Source organism: Triticum urartu, chromosome 1A (assembly GCF_056163025.1).
Source record: "Triticum urartu cultivar PI428250 chromosome 1A, HENAU_Tu73, whole genome shotgun sequence".
In the NCBI taxonomy this organism is placed as follows: domain Eukaryota; kingdom Viridiplantae; phylum Streptophyta; class Magnoliopsida; order Poales; family Poaceae; genus Triticum; species Triticum urartu.
Window position 1 is genome coordinate 257,346,320 of NC_141873.1, and position 21,033 is coordinate 257,367,352.

The window sequence follows — 21,033 nt, forward strand, 5'->3', positions numbered from 1 at the left end:
CACGTGATCATTTAGATGACTAGAGGGATGTCTATCTAAGTGGGAGTTCTTAAGTAACATGATTAATTGAACTTTAGTTTATGATGAACTTAGTCTCGATAGTATTTGCATATCTATGTTATAGATCAATTGCTTGCGTATAGCTTCCCCTTTTTTTGATATGTTCCTAGAGAAAATAAGTTGAAAGATGTTAGTAGCAATGATGCGGGCTAGCTCCGTGATCTGAGGATTATCCTCAATGCTGCACAGAGGTATTATGTCCTTGATGCACCACTAGGTGATAGAACTGTTGCAAGAGCAGATGCAGACGTTATGAACGTTTGACAAGCTCGGTATGATGACTAATTGATAGTTTAGTGCACCATGGTTTATGGCTTAGAACTGGGACTTCAAAAATGTTTTGAACAACATGGAGCATATGAGATGTTCCAAGAGTTGAAATTGGTATTTCATGCTCATCCTCGTGTCGAGAGGTATGAGACCTCTGACAGTACTTTGCCTATAAGATGGGGGAGAATAGCTCAATCACTGAGCATGTGCTCAGAATGTCTGAGTACTACAATTGCTTGAATCAAGTGGGAGTTAATCTTCCAGATAAAATAATGACAGAGTTCTCAAGTCACTATCACCAAGTTACTAGAACTTTGTGATGAACTATAATATGCAAAGGATGACGAAAGTAATTCCCAAGCTCTTCGCGATGCTGAAATCAGCGAAGGTAGAAATCAAGAAAAGCATCAAGTGTTGATGGTTGACAAGACCACTAGTTTCAAGAAAAAGGGCAAGGGAAAGAAAGGGAACTTCAAGAAGAATGGCAAGAAAGTTGCCACTCCCATGAAGAAGCCCAAAGCTAGACCCAAGCCTGAAACTGAGTGCCTCTACTGCAGAGGAAATGGACACATGAAGTGGAACTTCCCTAGATACTTGGCGGATAAGAAGGATGGCAAAGTGAACAAAAGTATATTTGATATACATGTTATAGATGTGTACTTTACTAGTCTTTATAGAAAACCCCTCAGTATTTGATACTAGTGCAGTTGCTAAGAGTAGTAACTCGAAACGGGAGTTGCAAAATAAACATAGACTAGTTATGGGCGAGGTGATGATGTGAGTTGGAAGTGATTCCAAGGTTGATAAGATCACCATCACACACTCCTTTTACCTTCGGGATTAGTGTTGAACCTAAAATAAATGTTATTTGGTGTTTGCGTTGAGCATGAATATGATTGGATCATGTTTATTGCAAAACGCTTATTCATTTAAGTCAAAGAGTAATTGTTGTTCTATTTACATGAATAAAACATTCTATGGTCATACACTCAATATAAATGGTTTATTGAATTTCGATCGTAGTGATACACATTTTCATAATATTGAAGCAAAAAGATGCAAAGTTAATAATGATACTGCAACTTATTTGTGGCACTGCCGTTTAGGCCATATTGGTGTAAAGTGCATGAAGAAACTCCATGCTGATGGACTTTTGGAATCGCTTGATTATGAATCAGTTGATGCTTGTGAACCATGCCTCATGGGCAAGATGACTAAGACTCCGTTCTTCGGAACAATGGAGCGAGCAATAGACTTGTTGGAAATAATACATACTGATGTGTGCGGTCCAATGAGTGTTGATGCTCGCGGCGGGTATCATTATTTTCTGACCTTCACGGATTATTTGAGCAGATATGGGTATATCTACTTGATAAAACATAAGTCTGAAACATTTGAGAAGTTCAAAGAATTTCAGAGTGAATTGGAAAATCATTGTAACAAGAAAAAAAGTTTCTACGATCTAATCGTGGAAACAAATATTTGAGTTCCGAGTTTGGTCTTCGTTTGAAACAATGTGGAATAATTTCGCAACTCACGCCACCTGGAACACCAAAATGTAATGGTGTGTCCGAACGTCATAACCGTATTTTATTAGATATGGTGCAATCTATGATGTCTCTTACCGAATTACCATTATCGTTTTGGGGTTATGCATTAGAGACAGTTGCATTCACGTTAAATAGGGCACTGTCTAAAAATCCGTTGAGACGACACAGTATGAAATGTGGTTTAGCAACAAACCTAAGCTGTCGTTTCTTAAAGTTTGGGGTTGCGATGCTTATGTGAAAAAGTTTCAGCCTGATAAGCTCACACCCAAATCGGAGAAATGTGTCTTCATAGGATACCCAAAGGAGACTGTTGGGTACACCTTCTATCACAGGTCCGAAGGCAAGATATTCGTTGCTAAGAATGGATCCTTTCTAGAGAAGGAGTTTCTCTCAAAAGAAGTGAGTAGGAGAAAAGTAGAACTTGATGAGGTAATTGTACCTTCTCCCAAATTGGAAAGTAGTTCATCACAGAAATCTGTTCCTGTGACTTCTACACCAAATAGTGAGGAAGCTAATGATGATGACATGTAACTTCAGATCAAGTTACTACCGAACCTCGTAGGTCAACCAGAGTAAGATCCGCACCAGAGTGGTACGGTAATCCAGTTCTTGAGGTCATGTTACTTGACCATGACGAACCTACGAACTATGAGGAAGCGATGATGAGCCCAGATTCCGCAAAATGGCTTGAGGCCATGAAATATGAGATGGGATCAATGTATGAGAACAAAGTATGGACTTTGATTAACTTGCCCGATGATCGGTGAGTCATTGAGAATAAATGGATCTTCAAGAGGAAGGCGGGCGCTGATAGTAGTGTTACTATCTACAAAGCTCGAATTATCACAATAATGTTTTCGACAGGTTCAAGGTGTTGACCACGATGAGATTTTCTCACTCGTATCGATGCTTAAAAGTCTGTCCGAATCATGTTAGCAGTTGCCGCATTTTATGATATTTGGCAAATGGATGTCAAAAATGCATCTCATAATGGATTTCTTAAAGAAGAGTTATATATGATATAACCATAAGGTTTTATCGATCCTAAAGGTGCTAACAAAGTGAGCAAGCTCCAGCGATCCATCTATGGACTGGTGCAAGCATCTTGGAGCTGGAATATATGCTTTGATAAAGTAATCAAAGCATATGGTTTTATACAGACTTGCCGTGAAGCATATATTTACAAGAAAGTGAATGGGAGCACAACAACATTTTTGATAAGTATATGTGAATGACATATTGTTGATCGAAAATAATGTAGAATTTTCTGGAAAGCATAAAGGAGTGTTTGAAAAGAGTTTTTCAAAGAAAGACCTCGATGAAGCTACTTACATATTGAGCATCAAGATCTATATAGATGCATCAAGACGCTTGATATAATTTCAATGAGTACATACCTTGACAAGATTTTCAAGTAGTTCAAAATGGAAAACTCAAAGAAGGAGTTCTTGCTTGTGTTGCAAGGTGTGAAGTTGAGTAAAGACTCAAAACCCGACCACGGTAGAAAATAGAAAGAGAATGAAAAGTCATTCCATATGCCTCAGTCATAGGTTCTATAAAGTATGATATGCTGTATATCTGACCTATTGTGTACCTCACCATAAGTTTGGCAAGAGGGTACAATAGTAATCCAGGAGTGGATCACTGGACAGCGGTCAAAAATATCCATAGTGAAATAAGGAAATGTTTCTCGATTATGGAGGTGACAAAGAGTTCATCGTAAAGAGTTACGTTGATGCAAGCTTTGACACCGATCTGGAGGACTCTAAGTATCGATCTAGATACATATCAAAAGTGGGAGCAATTAGCTAGAGTATCTCCGTGCAAAGCATAGTAGACATAGAAAATTTGCAAAATACATACGGCGCTAAAAGTGGCAGACCCGTTGACTAAATTTCTCTCACAAGCAAAACATGATCACTCTTCGGGTGTTAATCACATAGAGATGTGAACTAGATTATGGACTCTAGTAAACCCTTTGGGTGTTAGTCACATAGAGATGTGAACTAATCACATAAATATGTGAACTATTGGTGTCAAATCACATGATGATGTGAACTAGATTTTTGACTCTAGTGCAAGTGGGAGACTGAAGGAAATATGCCCTAGAGGCAATAATAAAATTGTTATTTATATTTTGTTATATCATGATAAATGTTTATTATTCATGCTAGAATTTTATTAACCGGAAACTTAGTACATGTGTGAATACATAGACAAACAAAGTGTCCCTATTATGCCTCTACTTGACTAGCTCGTTAATCAAAGATGGTTAAGTTTCCTAGCCGGTAATGAGATTGAACTAGGTGAGAGATACCGATGATCGAATCTCGGGCAAATAACATACCGATGACAAAGGGAACAACGTATACCGTTATGCGGTTTGACCGATAAAGATCTTCGTAGAATATGTACGAGCCAATATGAGAACCATGTTCCACTATTGGTTATTGACCGGAGACTAGTCTCGGTCATGTCTACATAGTTCTCAAACCCGTAGGGTCCGCACGCTTAAAGTTCGGTGACGATCGGTAATATGAGTTTATGTGTTTTGATGTACCGAAGGTAGTTCGGAGTCTCGGATATGACCACGGACATGACGAGGAGTCTCGAAATGGTCAATACATAAAGATCGATATATTGGAATCCTATATTTGGACATCGGAATAGTTCCGGGTGAAATCGGATTTTACCTGAGTACCAGGAGGTTACCGGAACCCCCCGATAAAGGTATGGGCCTTATTGGGCCTTAGGGGAGGGAGAGAGAGAAGAGACCAGGGCAGGCCGCACGCCCCCTCTCCCTCTAGTCCGAATTGGACTATGCGGGGGGCGGCGCCCCCCTTTCCTTCCTCCCTCTCTCCCCCTTCCTTCTCTCCTAGTCCAACTAGGAAAAGGTGGGAATCCTACTCCTGGTGGGAGTAGTACTCCTCCTGGCGCACCCTGCTAGGGCCTGCCGGCCTCCTCCCTTGCTCCTTTATATACGGGGGCAGGGGCACCCCAAGACACACAAGTTGATCAGTTGATCTTTTAGCCGTGTGCGGTGCCCCCTCCACCATAATCCACCCCGGTCATATCGTAGCGGTGCTTAGGCGAAGCCCTGCGTTGGTAGCATCATCATCACCGTCATCACGCCGTCATGCTGACGGAACTCTCCCTCGAAGCTCTGCTGGATCGGGGTTCATGGGACGTCACCGAGCTGAACGTTTGCTGAACTCGGAGGTGTCATACGTTCGATACTTGGATCGGACGGATTGTGAAGATATATGACTACATCAACCGCGTTCTCATAACACTTCTGTTTATGGTCTACGAGGGTACGTGGATGACACTCTCCCCTCTTTGTTGCTATGCATCACCATGATCTTGCGTGTGCGTAGGAATTTTTTTGAAATTACTACGTTCCCCAACACCGGTCATCCCTCTAGGCCCCCCGTGCCGAGCTTTTTCTCTGGCAATCTCCATGCCACCGCCCCACCACCGCCGGCGACCACCGCCCCACCCTGAACCCTAAGTTAGATACTGGGGTACCTCTCTGGTGAGCCCCCCTCCCCGCTGCGGCTGGTTCTTCCTTAACTCCGACGAGCCCCCCCCCCCACCCCCTGAAAATTGACTGACCCGAAAGTCGATTCAGTCGACTGAAGTGTAGCTAAATCAGAGCAGCATCACAAGCAAGAGCAAGAGCAAGAGCAGAAGCGCGAGCAAGAGCAAGAGAAAGAGCAGACCAAGCAGGGGACCGAGAGCAAGAGCAGAGCAGCAGTGCGAGCAAGAGCTAAAGTAGCAGCAGCTCCGACTGATGTGCACGTCGGTGCCGAGGGAGTGATGCCATGGAGGAAGTCGTCGGAGACGCCGCCGTGGATGGAGCTGCACCGTGTTGGCTCGGGACCGAGCGCCGGCAACACCATCAGATCGAATCAAGAAGAAAATGCGGTGATTAGTGTACAACCTCTTTGGTGGCACCGATTAGGCCTTAGCTTCATCCGAGGAAACGGTGATGATGATGCTCTTCCGGTGGTGCAGGTGAAGACGGCGGTGTGGGAATGGAGGTGGCGCAAAAGACGAGGGGAACGTCGGGGCAGCTCCTTGCAGGTGCAGGATGGGGTGGCTGAACCGGCGGGACGACGAGATCGACGACATGCAAGCAAATAGAAGGCACGTAGAAACACAAAGAAAGATACATACGGGAAGAAGGAGAATGGAAAAGGAGGGCAAATAAAATGGCAAGGGTGAAGTGGGCGAGAGGAAAACAAGAGGCAAATGGCAAATAATGTAATGCGAAGGATAAGAGTTGTGATGGGTACTTGGTATGTCTTGACTTGGCATAGATCTCCCCGGCAACGGCACCAGAAATCCTTCTTGCTACCTCTTGAGCACTGCGTTGGTTTTCCCTTGAAGAGGAAAGGGTGATGCAGTAAAGCAACGTAAGTATTTCCCTCAGTTTTTGAGAACCAAGGTATCAGTCCAGAAGGAGACCACGCGCGAGTCACCTCGTACCTACACACACAAATAAGAACCTCGCAACCAATGCGATAAAGGGGTTGTCAATCCCTTCACGGCCACTTGCAAGAGTGAGATCTGATAGAGATGATAATAGTAAGATAAATATTTTTGGTATTTTTATGATATAGATTGAAAGTAAAGATTGCAAAGTAAAGTCGATTGGAAACTTGTATGATGGAAAATAGACCCGGGGGCCATAGGTTTCACTAGTGGATTTTCTCAAGATAGCATAAGTATTACGGTGGGTGAACAAATTATTGTCGAGCAATTGATAGAAAAGCGAATAATTATGAGAATATCTAGGCACGATCATGTATATAGGCATCACATCTGAGACAAGTAGACCGAAATGATTCTGCATCTACTACTATTACTCCACACATCGACCGCTATCCAGCATGCATCTAGAGTATTAAGTTCATAAGGACAGAGTAACGCCTTAAGCAAGATGACATGATGTAGAGGCATAAACTCATGCAATATGATATAAACCCCATCTTTTTATCCTCGATGGCAACAATACAATACGTGTCGGTTCCCTTTCTCTCACTGGGATCGAGCACCGCAAGATTGAACCCAAAGCTAAGCACTTCTCCCATCAGAAGAAAGATCAATCTAGTAGGCCAAACCAAACTAATAATCCGAAGTGACTTGCAAAGATAAACCAATCATACATAAAAGAATTCACAGTAGATTCAAATATTGTTCATAGATAAACTTGATCATAAACCCACAATTAATCGGATCTCGAGAAACACACCGCAAAAGAAACTGAACTTAACTGTCGAAACTGAATTTTTGTGTCAAAACTGAACGCACTAGTAGCAGAAAAGCAGTAGCAGCAGCAACAGCAGTAGCGCGTGCGAGAGCCGGGGCAGTTGGTCGTGTAGCAGCATCAAGGGAGGCTACCCTGAGCCAGAAGCCACCACCGGCCAAACAACTGCCCCCCGTCGCCCACGGCCGGTGGTGCGCCACCCTGCCCGCCCCGAAACCACTCCCCACCGCCGGTCTGCCGCCGCCCCTGGTGAGGAAATATGCCCTAGAGGCAATAATAAAATTGTTATTTATATTTCCTTATATCATGATAAATGTTTATTATTCATGCTAGAATTGTATTAACCGGAAACTTAGTACATGTGTGAATACATACACAAACAAAGTGTCCCTAGTATGCCTCTACTTGACTAGCTCGTTAATCAAAGATGGTTAAGTTTCCTAGCCATGGACATGTGTTGTCATTTGATGAACGGGATCACATCATTAGAGAATGATGTGATGGACAATACCCATCCGTTAGCTTAGCATTATGATCGTTCAGTTTTATTGCTACTTCTTTCTTCATAACTTATACATGTTCCTCTGACTATGAGATTATGCAACTCCTGAATACTGGGGACACCTTGCGTGCTATCAAACGTCAAAACGTAACTAGGTGATTATAAAGATGCTCTACAGGTGTCTCCAATGGTGTTTGTTGAGTTGGCATAGATCGAGATTAGGATTTGTCACTCCGATTGTCGGAGAGGTATCTCTGGGCCCTCTCGGTAATGCACATCACTATAAGCCTTGCAACCATTGTGACTAATGAGTTAGTTGCGGGATAATGCATTACAGAACGAGTAAAGAGACTTTCCGGTAACGAGATTGAACTAGGTATGAGATACCGACGAACGAATCTCGGGCAAGTAACATACCGATGACAAAGGGAACAACGTATACCGTTATGCGGTTTGACCGACTAGGATTTTCATAGAATATGTAGGAGCCAATATGAGCATCCAGGTTATGCTATTGGTTATTGACCAGATACGAGTCTCGGTCATGTCTACATAGTTCTCGAACCTGTAGGGTCCGCACGCTTAAAGTTTGGTGACGATTGGTAATATGAGTTTATGTGTTTTGATGTATCGAAGGTAGTTCGGAGTCCCGGATATGATCATGGACATGACAAGGAGTCTCGAAATGGTCGAGACATAAATATCGATATATTGGAAGCCTATATTTGGACATCGAAATAGTTCCGGGTGAAATCTGGATTTTACCGGAGTACTGGGAGGTTACCGGAACCCCCTGGTAAAGGTATGGGCCTTATTGGGCCTTAGTGGAGAGAGAGAGAGGAGACTAGGACTGGCCGCGTGCCCCCTCTCCCTCTGGTCCGAATTGGACTAGGAGGGGGCGGCGCCCCCCTTTCCTTCCTCCCTCTCTCCCCCTTCCTTCTCTCCTAGTCCAACTAGGAAAAGGGGGAATCCTACTCCCGGTGGGAGTAGGACTTCTCCTGGCGAGCCCTGCTAGGGCGGGCCGGCCTCCCCCCTTGCTCCTTTATATACGGGGGCAGGGGGCACCCCAAGACACACAAGTTGATCAGTTGATCTTTTAGCCGTGTGTGGTGCCCCCCTCCACCATAGTCCACCTCGGTCATATCGTAGCGGTGCTTAGGCGAAGCCATGCATCGGTAGCATCATCATCACCGTCATCACGCCATCATGCTGACCGAACTCTCCCATGAAGCTCTGCTGGATCGGAGTTCGTGGGACGTCACCGAGCTGAACGTGTGCTGAACTCGGAGGTGCCGTACGTTCGGTACTTGGATCGGTCGGATCGTGAAGACGTACGACTACATCAACCGCTTTCTCATAACGCTCCCGCTTACGGTCTACGAGGGTACGTGGACGACACTCTGCCCTCTCATTGCTATGCATCACCATGATTTTGCGTGTGCGTAGGAATTTTTTTGAAATTACCACGTTCCCCAACAGTGGCATTCGAGCCAAGTTTATGCGTAGATGTTATATGCACGACTAGAACACAAAGGAGTTGTGGGCGTGGGTATATACATATTTCTTGTCATCACTAGTTGATTCTTGATTCAGCGGCATTGTTCGATGAAGCGGCCCAGACCGACATTACGCGTACACTTACACGAGACTGGTTCTACCGACGTGCTTCCCACATAGGTGGCTAGTGGGTGTCTGTTTCTCCAACTTTAATTGAATCGGACTCAATGAACAGGGTTCTTTCTAAAGATCAAAAAGCAATCACTATACCGCGTTGTGGTTTTTGATGCGTAGGTAAGAACGGTTCTTGCTCAGCCCATAGCAGCCATGTAAAACCTGCAACAACAAAGTAGAGGACGTCTAACTTATTTTTCCAGGGCATGTTGTGATGTCATATGGTCAAGACATGATGCTAAATTTTATGAGATGATCATGTTTCGTAGAAGTTATCGGCAACTGGCAGAAGCCTTATGGTTATCTCTTTATTGCATAAGATGCAAGCGCCAAATAATTGCTTTACTTTATCGATATGCGATAGCAATAGTTGCAAGAGCAATAGTTGGCGAGACGACCATGTGATGACACGTTGATAGAGATCAATATGATGGAGATCATGGTGTCATGCCGGTGACGATAGAGATCATGACGGTACTTTGGAGATGGAGATCAAAGGCGCAAGATGATCATGGCCATATCATGTCACATATTTTGATTCCATGTGATGTTTATCCTTTATGCATCTTATTTTGCTTAGTTCGGCGGTAGCATTATAAGATGATCTCTCACTAAATTACAAGGTATAAGTGTTCTCCCTGAGTATGCACCATTGCGATAGTTCATCGTGCCGAGACACCACGTGATGATCGGGTGTGATAAGCTCTACGTTCACATACAACGGGTGCAAGCCAGCTTTGCACACGCGGAATACTTGGGTTAAACTTGACGAGCCTAGCATATGCAGATATGGCCTCGGAACACTGGAGACCGAAAGGTCGAGCGTGAATCATATAGTAGATATGATCAACATAGTGGTGTTCACCATTGAAAACTACTCCATCTCACGTGATGATCGGACATGGTTTAGTTGATTTCGATCACGTGATCATTTAGATGACTAGAGGGATGTCTATCTAAGTGGGAGTTCTTAAGTAATATGATTAATTGAACTTTATTTTATCATGAACTTAGTCTCGATAGTATTTGCATATCTATGTTATAGATCAATTGCTTGTGTATAGCTTCCCCGTTTATTTTTTGATATGTTCCTAGAGAAAATAAATTGAAAGATGTTAGTAGCAATGATGCGGACTAGCTCCGTGATCTGAGGATTATCCTCAATGCTGCACAGAAGTATTATGTTCTTGATGCACCACTAGGTGACAGAACTGTTGCAGGAGCAGATGCAGACGTTGTGAATGTTTGACAAGCTCGGTATGATGACTACTTGATAGTTTAATGCACCATGCTTTATGGCTTAGAACCGGGACTTCAAAAATGTTTTGAACAACATGGAGCATATGAGATGTTCCAAGAGTTGAAATTGGTATTTCATGCTCATGCCCGTGTCGAGAGGTATGAGACCTCTGACAGTACTTTGCCTACAAGATGGAGGAGAATAGCTCAATCAGTGAGCATGTGCTCAGAATGTCTGAGTACTACAATTGCTTGAATCAAGTGGGAGTTAATCTTCGAGATAAAATAGTGATTGACATAGTTCTCTAGTCACTATCACCAAGTTACTCGAACTTTGTGATGAACTATAATATGCAAAGGATGACAAAAGTAATTCCCAAGCTCTTCGCGATGCTGAAATCACCGAAGGTAGAAATCAAGAAAAGCATCAAGTGTTGATGGTTGACAAGACCACTAGTTTCAAGAAAAAAGGCAAGGGAAAGAAAGGGAACTTCAATAAGAATGGCAAGCAAGTTGCCACTCCCATGAAGAAGCCCAAAGCTAGACCCGAGCCTGAAACTGAGTGCTTCTACTGCAAAGGAAATGGTCAGTGGAAGTGGAACTGCCCTAGATACTTGGCGGATAAGATGGATGGCAAAGTGAACAAAACTATATTTGATATACATGTTATTGATGTGTACTTTACTAGTGTTTCTAGCAAAACCCTCAGTATTTGATACTAGTTCAGTTGCTAAGAGTAGTAACTCGAAACAGGAGTTGCAAAATAAACATGGACTAGTTAAGGGCGAGGTGATGATGTGAGTTGGAAGTGATTCCAAGGTTGATAAGATCACCATCGCACACTCCCTTTACCTTCGGGATTAGTGTTGAACCTAAAATAAATGTTATTTGGTGTTTGCGTTGAGCATGAATATGATTGGATCATGTTTATTGCAAAACGATTATTCATTTAAGTCAAAGAATAATTGTTGTTCTATTTACATGAATAAAACCTTCTATGGTCATACACTCAATATAAATGGTTTATTGAATCTCGATCGTAGCGATATACATATTCATAATATTGAAGCCAAAAGATGCAAAGTTAATAATGATACTGCAAACTATTTGTGGCACTGCCGTTTAGGTCATATTGGTGTAAAGTGCATGAAGAAACTCCATGCTGATGGACTTTTGGAATCGCTTGATTATGAATCAGTTGATGCTTGTGAACCATGCCTCATGGGCAAGATGACTAAGACTCCGTTCTTCGGAACAATGGAGCGAGCAATAGACTTGTTGGAAATAATACATACTGATGTGTGCGGTCCAATGAGTGTTGATGCTCGCGGCGGGTATCATTATTTTCTGACCTTCACGGATTATTTGAGCAGATATGGGTATATCTACTTGATAAAACATAAGTCTGAAACATTTGAGAAGTTCAAAGAATTTCAGAGTGAATTGGAAAATCATTGTAACAAGAAAAAAAGTTTCTACGATCTAATCGTGGAAACAAATATTTGAGTTCCGAGTTTGGTCTTCGTTTGAAACAATGTGGAATAGTTTCGCAACTCACGCCACCTAGAACACCAAAATGTAATGGTGTGTCCGAACGTCATAACCGTACTTTATTAGATATGGTGCAATCAATGATGTCTCTTATCGAATTACCACTATCGTTTTGGGGTTATGCATTAGAGACAGCTGCATTCACGTTAAATAGGGCACCGTCTAAAAATCCATTGAGACGACACCGTATGAACTGTGGTTTAGCAACAAACCTAAGCTGCCATTTCTTAAAGTTTGGGGTTGCGATGCTTATGTGAAAAAGTTTCAGCCTGATAAGCTCAAACCGAAATCGGAGAAATGTGTCTTCATAGGATACCCAAAGGAGACTGTTGGGTACACCTTCTATCACAGGTCCGAAGGCAAGATATTCGTTGCTAAGAATGGATCCTTTCTAGAGAAGGAGTTTCTCTCAAAAGAAGTGAGTAGGAGAAAAGTAGAACTTGATGAGGTAATTGTACCTTCTCCCAAATTGGAAAGTAGTTCATCACAGAAATCTGTTCCTGTGACTTCTACACCAAATAGTGAGGAAGCTAATGATGATGACATGTAACTTCAGATCAAGTTACTACCGAACCTCGTAGGTCAACCAGAGTAAGATCCGCACCAGAGTGGTACGGTAATCCAGTTCTTGAGGTCATGTTACTTGACCATGACGAACCTACGAACTATGAGGAAGCGATGATGAGCCCAGATTCCGCAAAATGGCTTGAGGCCATGAAATATGAGATGGGATCAATGTATGAGAACAAAGTATGGACTTTGATTAACTTGCCCGATGATCGGTGAGTCATTGAGAATATAAATGGATCTTCAAGAGGAAGGCGGGCGCTGATAGTAGTGTTACTATCTACAAAGCTCGAATTATCACAATAATGTTTTCGACAGGTTCAAGGTGTTGACCACGATGAGATTTTCTCACTCGTATCGATGCTTAAAAGTCTGTCCGAATCATGTTAGCAGTTGCCGCATTTTATGATATCTGGCAAATGGATGTCAAAACTGCATTCCATAATGGATTTCTTAAAGAAGAGTTATATATGATGCAACCAGAAGGTTTTCTCGATCCTAAAGGTGCTAACAAAGTGAGCAAGCTCCAGCGATCCATCTATGGACTGGTGCAAGCATCTTGGAGTTGGAATATATGCTTTGATAAAGTAATCAAAGCATACGGTTTTATACAGACTTGCAGTGAAGCATATATTTACAAGAAAGTGAGTGGGAGAACTAGAACATTTCTGATAAGTATATGTGAATGACATATTGTTGATCGAAAATAATGTAGAATTTTCTGGAAAGCATAAAGGAGTGTTTGAAAAGAGTTTTTCAAAGAAAGACCTCGATGAAGCTACTTACATATTGAGCATCAACATCTATAGTGTTGGAAATATGCCCTAGAGGCAATAATAAAAGCATTATTATTATATTTCCTTGTTCATGATAATTGTCTTTATTCATGCTATAATTGTATTATCCGGAAATCGTAATACATGTGTGAATAACAGACACCAACATGTCCCTAGTAAGCCTCTAGTTGACTAGCTCGTTGATCAACAGATAGTCATGGTTTCCTGACTATGGACATTGGATGTCATTGATAACGAGATCACATCATTAGGAGAATGATGTGATGGACAAGACCCAATCCTAAACATAGCACAAGATCGTATAGTTCGTTTGCTAGAGTTTTCCAATGTCAAAGTATCTTTTCCTTAGACCATGAGATCGTGTAACTCCTGGATACCGTAGGAGTGCTTTGGGTATGCCAAACGTCACAATGTAACTGGGTGACTATAAAGGTACACTACGGGTATCTCCGAAAGTGTCTGTTGGGTTGACATGGATCAAGACTGGGATTTGTCACTCCGTATGACGGAGAGGTATCACTGGGCCCACTCGGTAATGCATCATCATAATGAGCTCAAAGTGACCAAGTGTCTGGTCACGGGATCATGCATTACGGTACGAGTAAAGTGACTTGCCGGTAACGAGATTGAATGAGGTATTGGGATACCGACGATCGAATCTCAGGCAAGTAACATATCGATTGACAAAGGGAATTGCATACGGGGTTGATTGAATCCTCGACATCGTGGTTCATCCGATGAGATCATCGTGGAGCATGTGGGAGCCAACATGGGTATCCAGATCCCGCTGTTGGTTATTGACTGGAGAGTCGTCTCGGTCATGTCTGCTTGTCTCCCGAACCCGTAGGGTCTACACACTTAAGGTTCGGTGACGCTAGGGTTATGAAGATATGTATATGCAGAAACCCGAATGTTGTTCGGAGTCCCGGATGAGATCCCGGACGTCACGAGGAGTTCCGGAATGGTCCGGAGGTAAAGAATTATATATAGGAAGTGCTGTTTCGGGCATCGGGACAAGTTTTGGGGTTATCGGTATTGTACCGGGACCACCGGAAGGGTCCCGGGGGTCCACCGGGTGGGGCCCCCTATCCCGGAGGGTCCCATGGGCTGAAATAGGATGAAACCCAGCCCATAGTGGGCTGGAGCACCAGCCCCTATAGGCCCATGCGCCTAGGGTTCCACCATGGAAGAGTCCATGTGGTGGAAGGCACCCCTAGGTGCCTTGGGGGGAGGGAATCCTCCCCTTGGCCGCCGCCCCCCCTAGTAGATCTCATCTACTAGGGCCGGCGCCCCCCCCCCATGGCACCCCTATATATAGTGGGGGGGAGAGGAGGGATTTTACCCCAGCCCCTGGCGCCTCCCTCTCTCCCCGTTACGTCTCTCCCTCATAGTCTTGGCGAAGCCCTGCTTCTGTGACGCCCTGCATCCACCACCATGCCGTCGTGCTGCTGGATCTTCATCAACCTCTCCTTCCCCCTTGCTGGATCAAGAAGGAGGAGACGTCTCCCGTCCCGTACGTGTGTTGAACGCGGAGGTGCCGTCCGTTCGGCGCTGGTCATCGGTGATTTGGATCACGTCGAGTACGACTACATCATCACCGTTCTTTTGAACGCTTCCGTGCGCGATCTACAAAGGTATGTAGATGCATCCAATGACTCATTGCTAGATGAACTCCTAGATGATCTTGGTGAAACGAGTAGGAAAATTTTTGTTTTCTGCAACGTTCCCCAACAGTGGCATCATGAGCTTGGTCTATGCGTAGTTCTTCTTGCGCGAGTAGAACACAATTTGTTGTGGGCGTAGATTTGTCAACTTTCTTGCCGTTACTAGTCTTTTCTTGCTTCAGCGGTATTGTGGGATGAAGCGGCCCGGACCAACCTTACACGTATGCTTACGTGAGACCGGTTCCACCGACTAACATGCACTAGTTGCATAAGGTGGCTGGCGGGTGTCTGTCTCTCCCACTTTAGTTGGAGCGGATTCGATGAACAGGGTCCTTATGAAGGGTAAATAGAAGTTGACAAATCACGTTGTGGCTTTGACGTAGGTAAGAAGACGTTCTTGCTAGAACCCTAATTCAGCCACGTAAAACTTGCAACAACAATTAGAGGACGTCTAACTTGTTTTTGCAGCAAGTGGTTTGTGATATGATATGGCCAAAGTTGTGATGAATGATGAATGATCTATGTGTGAAGCATGAGATGTTCATGCTATTGTAATAGGATTCACGACTTGCATGTCGATGAGTATGACAACCGGCAGGAGCCATAGGAGTTGTCTTTATTCTTTTATATGACCTGCGTGTCATCAAGAAACGCCATGTAAATTACTTTACTTTATTGCTAAACGCGTTAGCCATAGTAGTAGAAGTAATAGTTGGAGAGCAACTTCATGGAGACACGATGATGGAGATCATGATGATGGAGATCATGGTGTCAAGCCGGTGACAAGATGATCATGGAGCCCCAAGATGGAGATCAAAGGAGCTATGTGATATTGGCCATATCATGTCACGTTAATTATTTGATTGCATGTGATGTTTATCATGTTTTTGCATCTTGTTTACTTAGAATGACGGTAGTAAATAAGATGATCCCTCCTAACAATTTCAAGAAGTGTTCTCCCCTAACTGTGCACCGTTCCTAAAGTTCGTCGTTTCTAAGCACGCCGTGATGATCGGGTGTGATGGATCCTTACGTTCACATACAACGGGTGTTGACGAGCCTAGCATGTACAGACATGGCCTCGGAACACATGCAAAACACTTAGGGTTAACTTGACGAGCCTAGCATGTACAGACATGGCCTCGGAACACAGAAGACCGAAAGGTCGAGCATGAGTCGTATAGAAGATACGATCAACATGAAGATGTTCACCGACGTTGACTAGTCCGTCTCACGTGATGATCGGACACGGGCTAGTTAACTCGGATCATGTAATACTTAGATGACTAGAGGGATGTCTAATCTAAGTGGGAGTTCATTAATAATTTGATTAGATGAACTTAATTATCATGAACTTAGTCTAAAATCTTTGCAATATGTCTTGTAGATCAAATGGCCAACGTAGTCCTCAACTTCAACGCGTTCCTAGAGAAAACCAAGCTGAAAGACGATGGCAGCAACTATACGGACTGGGTCCGGAACCTGAGGATCATCCTCATAGCTGCCAAGAAAGATTATGTCCTACAAGCACCGCTAGGTGATCCACCCGTCCCACAGAACCAAGACGTTATGAACGCTTGGCAGACACGTGTTGACGACTACTCCCTCGTTCAGTGCGGCATGCTTTACAGCTTAGAGCCGGGGCTCCAAAAGCGTTTTGAGAGACATGGAGCATACGAGATGTTCGAAGAGCTGAAAATGGTTTTTCAAGCTCATGCCCGGATCGAGAGATATGAAGTCTCCGATAAGTTCTTCAGCTGTAAGATGGAGGAAAATAGTTCTGTCAGTGAGCACATACTCACTATGTCTGGGTTGCATAACCGCTTGTCTCAGCTGGGAGTTAATCTCCCGGATGATGCGGTCATTGACAGAATCCTCCAGTCGCTTCCACCAAGCTACAAGAGCTTTGTGATGAACTTCAACATGCAGGGGATGCAAAAGACCATTCCTGAGTTGTTCTCAATGCTGAAATCAGCGGAGGTAGAAGTCAAGAAGGAACATCAAGTGTTGATGGTCAATAAAACCACTAAGTTCAAGAAAGGCAAGGGTAAAAAGAACTTCAAGAAGGACGGCAAGGAGGTTGCCGCGCCTGGCAAGCAATCTGCCGGGAAGAAGTCAAAGAATGGACCCAAGCCTGAGACGGAGTGCTTTTATTGCAAAGGGAAGGGTCACTGGAAACGGAACTGCCCCAAATACTTAGCGGACAAGAAGGCCGGCAAAACAAAAGGTATATTTGATATACATGTAATTGATGTGTACCTTACCAGTACTCGTAGTGACTCCTGGGTATTTGATACCGGTGCCGTTGCTCATATTTGTAACTCACAGCAGGAGCTGCGGAATAAACGGAGACTGGCAAAGGACGAGGTGACGATGCGCGTCGGGAATGGTTCCAAGGTTGATGTGATCGCCGTCGGCACGCTGCCTCTGCATTTACCTACGGGATTAGTTTTAAACCTTAATAACTGTTATTTAGTGCCAGCTTTGAGCATGAACATTGTATCGGGATCTCGTTTAATTCGAGATGGCTACTCATTTAAATCTGAGAATAATGGTTGTTCCATTTATATGAGAGATATGTTTTATGGTCATGCTCCTATGGTGAATGGTTTATTCTTAATGAGTCTCGAACGTAATGCTACACATGTTCATAATGTGAGTACCAAAAGATGTAAGGTTGATAATGATAGTTCCACATACTTGTGGCACTGCCGCCTTGGTCACATAGGTGTCAAACGCATGAAGAAGCTCCATGCAGATGGACTTTTAGAGTCTATTGATTATGAATCATTTGACACGTGCGAACCATGCCTTATGGGTAAAATGACCAAGACTCCGTTCTCAGGAACAATGGAGCGAGCAACCGACTTATTGGAAATCATACATACTGATGTGTGTGGTCCAATGAGTGTTGAGGCTCGCGGTGGATATCGTTATGTTCTCACCCTCACTGATGACTTGAGTAGATATGGATATGTCTACTTAATGAAACACAAGTCTGAAACCTTTGAAAAGTTCAAGGAATTTCAGAGTGAGGTTGAGAATCAACGTGACAGGAAAATCAAGTTTCTACGATCAGATCGTGGAGGAGAATACTTGAGTCACGAGTTTGGCACACACTTAAGAAAATGTGGAATAGTTTCACAACTCACGCCGCCTGGAACACCTCAGCGTAACGGTGTGTCCGAACTTCGTAATCGCACTCTATTAGATATGGTGCGATCTATGATGTCTCTTGCTGATTTACCGCTATCTTTTTGGGGCTATGCTTTAGAGACTGCCGCATTCACTTTAAATAGGGCTCCGTCGAAATCCGTTGAGACGACACTGTATGAATTATGGTTTGGGAAGAAACCTAAGCTGTCGTTTCTAAAAGTTTGGGGATGCGATGCTTATGTGAAGAAACTTCAACCTGAGAAGCTCGAACCCAAGTCGGAAAAATGCGTCTTCATAGGATACCCAAAAGAAACTATTGGGTACACCTTCTACCTCAGATCCGAAGGCAAGATCTTTGTTGCCAAGAATGGGTCCTTTCTAGAGAAAGAGTTTCTCTCGAAAGAAGTAAGTGGGAGGAAAGTAGAGCTTGATGAAGTATTACCTCTTGAACCGGCAAATGGCGCAACTCAAGAAAATGTTCCTGAGGTGCCTGCACCGACTAGAGAGGAAGTTAATGACGATGATCAAGATACTTCTGATCAAGCTCCTACTGAGATTCGAAGGTCCACAAGGACACGTTCCGCACCAGAGTGGTACGGCAACCCTGTCTTGGAAATCATGTTGTTAGACAACGGTGAACCTTCGAACTATGAAGAAGCGATGGCAGGCCCGGATTCCAACAAATGGCTAGAAGCCATGAAATCCGAGATAGGATCCATGTATGAAAACGAAGTATGGACATTGACGGACTTTCCCGTTGAACGGCGAGCCATAGAGAATAAATGGATCTTTAAGAAGAAGACAGACGCGGATGGTAATGTGACCATCTATAAAGCTCGGCTTGTCGCTAAGGGTTATCGACAAGTTCAAGGGGTTGACTACGATGAGACTTTCTCACCGGTAGCGAAGCTAAAGTCCGTCCGAATCATGTTAGCAATTGCCGCATTCTACGATTATGAGATATGGCAAATGGATGTCAAAACGGCATTCCTTAATGGTTTCCTTAAGGAAGAATTGTATATGATGCAGCCGGAAGGTTTTGTCGATCCTAAGAATGCTGACAAGGTGTGCAAGCTCCAACGCTCGATTTATGGGCTGGTGCAAGCATCTCGGAGTTGGAACATTCGCTTTGATGAGATGATCAAAGCATTTGGGTTTACACAGACTTATGGAGAAGCCTGCATTTACAAGAAAGTGAGTGGGAGCTCTGTAGCATTTCTCATATTATATGTAGATGACATACTATTGATGGGAAATGATATAGAACTCTTGGACAGCATCAAGGCCTACTTGAATAAGAGTTTTTCAATGAAGGACCTTGGAGAAGCTGCTTATATATTAGGCATCAAAATCTATAGAGATAGATCAAAACGCCTCATAGGTCTTTCACAAAGCACATACCTTGATAAGATATTGAAGAAGTTCAATATGGATCATTCTAAGAAGGGGTTCTTACCTGTGTTACAAGGTGTGAAATTGAGCTCAGCTCAATGTCCGACCACGGCAGAAGATATAGAAGAGATGAGCGTCATCCCCTATGCCTCAGCCATAGGTTCTATTATGTATGCCATGCTGTGTACCAGACCTGATGTAAACCTTGCCGTAAGTTTGGTAGGAAGGTACCAAAGTAATCCCGGCAAGGAACACTGGACAGCGGTCAAGAATATCCTGAAGTACCTGAAAAGGACTAAGGAAATGTTTCTCGTTTATGGAGGTGACGAAGAGCTCGTCGTAAAGGGTTACGTCGACGCTAGCTTCGACACAGATCTGGATGACTCTAAGTCACAAACCGGATACGTGTATATGTTGAATGGTGGAGCAGTAAGCTGGTGCAGCTGCAAGCAGAGCGTCGTGGCGGGATCTACATGTGAAGCGGAGTACATGGCAGCCTCGGAGGCAGCACATGAAGCAATATGGGTGAAGGAGTTCATCACCGACCTAGGAGTCATACCCAATGCGTCGGGGCCAATCAAACTCTTTTGTGACAACACTGGAGCTATTGCACTTGCCAAGGAGCCCAGGTTTCACAAGAAGACAAGGCACATCAAGCGTCGCTTCAACTCCATTCGTGAAAATGTTCAAAATGGAGACATAGAGATTTGTAAAGTACATATGGACCTGAATGTAGCAGATCCGTTGACTAAACCTCTCCCTAGAGCAAAACATGATCAACACCAGAATTCCATGGGTGTTCGATTCATCACAATGTAACTAGATTATTGACTCTAGTGCAAGTGGGAGACTGTTGGAAATATGCCCTAGAGGCAATAATAAAAGCATTATTATTATATTTCCTTGTTCATGATAATTGTCTTTATTCATGCTATAATTGTATTATCCGGAAATCATAATACATGTGTGAATAAGAGACACCAACATGTCCCTAGTAAGCCTCTAGTTGACTAGCTCGTTGATCAACAGATAGTCATGGTTTCCTGACTATGGACATTGGATGTCATTGATAACGAGATCACATCATTAGGAGAATGATGTGATGGACAAGACCCAATCCTAAACATAGCACAAGATCGTATAGTTCGTTTGCTAGAGTTTTCCAATGTCAAAGTATCTTTTCCTTAGACCATGAGATCGTGTAACTCCCGGATACCGTAGGAGTGCTTTGGGTATGCCAAACGTCACAACATAACTGGGTGACTATAAAGGTACACTACGGGTATCTCCAAAAGTGTCTGTTGGGTTGACATGGATCAAGACTGGGATTTGTCACTCCGTA